The 3,446-nt window shown below is 39.8% G+C and overlaps 1 pseudogene; it reads left to right on the plus strand.

The window, feature by feature from the left end:
- Positions 1 to 1,369: 1,369 nt before the first annotated feature.
- On the plus strand, positions 1,370 to 2,264 carry LOC117285450 (annotated as a pseudogene).
- Positions 2,265 to 3,446: the final 1,182 nt, after the last annotated feature.

The raw sequence follows: 3,446 nt of genomic DNA on the forward strand, positions 1-3,446 counted from the left end.
TTTTGTTTGACATCTCAGAACATTTAGTGCTTGTACTCACTGCCACATACCAAGAGATCCTCTATGCCTCCTGACCTAGCACTCTTCTAACTTAATGTTCTGGTAATTGTACCTGTCTCTTTCCTGGGTACTGTTGTGCTACCCATGCTTTAACTAATGGAGTTCCTTAATTGAATTTCCTTAACCTTTTTCTGATTGTGTCAAAAGTTGTCTGTTGCTATAAGCTTTATTTTCCATAGTAGGCTTTATTTTTTACTACTAATTTTATGTGTTACAAAAATATTTTTTCTCTGAATAGGGATGACATTAATTTTTTGATGTTGTATGAAAATAGGATAAAATGTGTCCATGACCTCATCTTGTCTTATTTAGATTTTGTAGCTAAAACTTTTATAGACCAAAGGGTGATACAAGAAGACTAATCTGCTAGAACTACTGAAAATCCTCTCCTTCATAAAACAAGACCACTGGCACACCTGTCAGAATCAACTGTTTCAGAACCTTGGAAATTAACCAAAGGCTTTCAGCAATGGTTTCAGAAAAATGGAATGTTTGTTTATTCAAGAAAATTTGTGTTATTATGTTTGTTTCTCTTTTTTAAGAACCTTTTGGGTATATGTCTTGTGCTGAGAAAATACTTTGAAGAAAGCAATACACGGTGTAGTAACTATTATTCTTTAAATATTTGGGGTTTTTTTTTCCATAAAATAAAAAGAAGAAAACTAGGAAGCTTTGTGACATTTTTAACCCGCTGTACTCCCACAAGATGATTAATACCCTTGAAAGTGAGTGAGAAGTAGAGAGGCATAGAATAGATCACATAATAAAGATGGAAAACAAGCAAAGCAACACTATAAACTCCTTATAAATGCATAATTAATATAAAATATTCACAAGAATCTAAACTCCAAATTTAGGATAGTTGTTATATCTATGGATAATAAGGAAAAAAGCACACCAGATTAATTACAGGAGCTGCGACGCTACCCTCAAGGTTTTCTCTTTAAGGGTGCAGGTGTAACCCAGCTCACCCTCTGCCTCCCTCCATCACAGTTCTCCTCATGTCCAGAAACGTTAGCCCCTGTCTGACCACCATGGCTGCTCAAGGCGGGAGCACTCACAAGATGCTCAGAAGGTGCTCACCAAGATCCACAGGTGCCCAGATACAGGGGGGAAAAAAAAGCCCAACCACAGCAAGACAACTTAAAGGAGAAGCCCATCAGATGAAATCCAGCCTCTGTTCAGAATAAACAGTTTCTGTGTCCTGACACTGCTTCTATCTCAGGTCCAGTGAAGATGTCACCTTGACAAAAGTTTAAATCCCCCTGAAGGAAGAAGCCCTGGCACTGACCACATCGAGGGTACCAGCATGGGTGCAGGCCTGGGCCAAGGCAGGGATCATATGGGCCCTGAGATCTAGTACATGGGCATGGGCATAGACCACATGGGCTTGGTTGACCACATGAGCTCTGTCATCAAGCAGATGGGCCCAGTGGGCCTCCACCACACGGGCTCTAGTGTTAAGCGAATGGGTCACACCATGGAGTGGGTCAGCTCTGGCAATGAACTCATGGGTGCTGGCATGGGCTTCAGCCTGGAGCACATTGCCGCACCTATCCACCATGTGCACTAAACCTCTGAGTACGTGAGCACTGGTGTAGAGCACATGGGCCCTACCATTGATCACATGGGCCTGGACATGGAGCACACGGTGCCCACAGGTATAGGGTTTGGCCTAGAGTTTATGGACCCTGTGATGGATTACATGCCACAGGCCTGGAAAGCATAGATGCCAAAAACCTGGAGTGCAAGAGCCTGAGTGCCTGGGCCTCCAGCACATGGGCACCAACAGCCTGGAGCACATGGGACCTGCCTTGGGCCCAGCTCTAGGCACTGGCATTGAGTGCATGGGCCTGGCCACATGTGGTGGTGGTGGTGCCAGCACTGGCCATGTCATCAAATGGAACATGGAAACTGTGAAGGAAGCTCCGAAGGTTCCTTTGGCAGAGCTGGAGGCCATGTTTCTAAGGTGGTCAGGAATGCCTGCCAGATATTTATGAGAAATCTCCCATTTGATTTTACATAGAAGATGCTAAAGGATAAATTCAATAAATGCCCACAACAAGATGGAGAACAGAAAGTCCCAGGGGTGCGGTGTGGCTAAGTTTGAGTCACCAGAGGTGGAGGAATGAGCCTGCTGGATGATGAACAGCATGAAGCTAAGTGGCCAAGTGACTGATGTTCAGATCAGTAGAAATACTTAAGCAGTTGTTTTTCAAACATCAATACCAGACCTCTGAATTTTCTTCTTAACCATTTTAATTTGTTGGCAGGATGTATAAAGATGTTTAAAACATTCATTTGCTTTTTGGGGTAATTTAAATTACTTTTTTAATGACTGGAGTTCCATTTAACTCTTTATATTGAGACTACGATTTTTTATGCAATTTTTTTGGTAGTTGTGTCACTGAATATGATTTTGATAAGTACCAGTTCCCTAAGGGAAAACAAAGCATTACCAAATAAATAACCTGATATATCTCAAGGTCCTAGCAAACTAAGAGCACTCCAAATCCAAACCTTATAGAATGAAAGAAATAATGAATAGCAGAGTAGAAATTAATAAAATTTAAAATGGACCAAGGATTTAGCTCAGTGGTGCTGACACCTGCCTCGCAAGCACAAGGTCCCGAGTTCAATCCCCAGTACCAATAAATTAATTAATTAATTAATTAATTTTAAAAATTGAGACTAATGGATCACAGAGAAAATTAAAGAAGAAGTCAGGCAGTTTTTACAAATAAATGAAAATGCTAATACAACATACAGGAATCTATGGGACACAATGAAGGCAGTTCTACATGGAAAATTCATAGCACTGAATGCTCACACTAGGAAAACAGAGCAAGCTCAAATAAACAACCTAATGATGAATCTTAGACTCCTAGAAAAACAAGAGCAACAAAAACCCAAACCTTGAACAAGAGAGGAAATTATAAAGATTCAAGCAGAAATCAATGCAATGGAAACTAAGAAACTGATACAAAAAATAAATGAATTGAAGTTGGTTTTTTGAAAGAATAAATAAAATTGATAAACCCTTAGCAAGCCTTATCAAAAAAAGGAAAGAAAAGGCACAGAACCATGTAATTAGGAATGAAAAAGGTGAAGTCACAACAGATCCAACAGAAATCCAGAGGATCATGAACACCTACTTTGAGAATCTGTACTCTAATAAAATGGAAAACACAGAAGAAATGGACAGATTTCTAGATACTTATGAATTACCAAGGAAGAAGATAAAAACATTTTAAACACCCCAATTACAATCAGTGAAATTGAAAATGTAATTAAAAACTTACCAAGATAGAAAAGCCCAGGCCCTGATGGATTCACTGCTGAATTTTAAAAGATATTTAGAGGAAAAACTACTGCCATTACTCTTC

The sequence above is a fragment of the Fukomys damarensis genome, unplaced genomic scaffold (genome assembly GCF_012274545.1).
Source record: "Fukomys damarensis isolate Sample0158 unplaced genomic scaffold, DMR_v1.0_HiC HiC_scaffold_10, whole genome shotgun sequence".
NCBI lineage: Eukaryota > Metazoa > Chordata > Mammalia > Rodentia > Bathyergidae > Fukomys > Fukomys damarensis.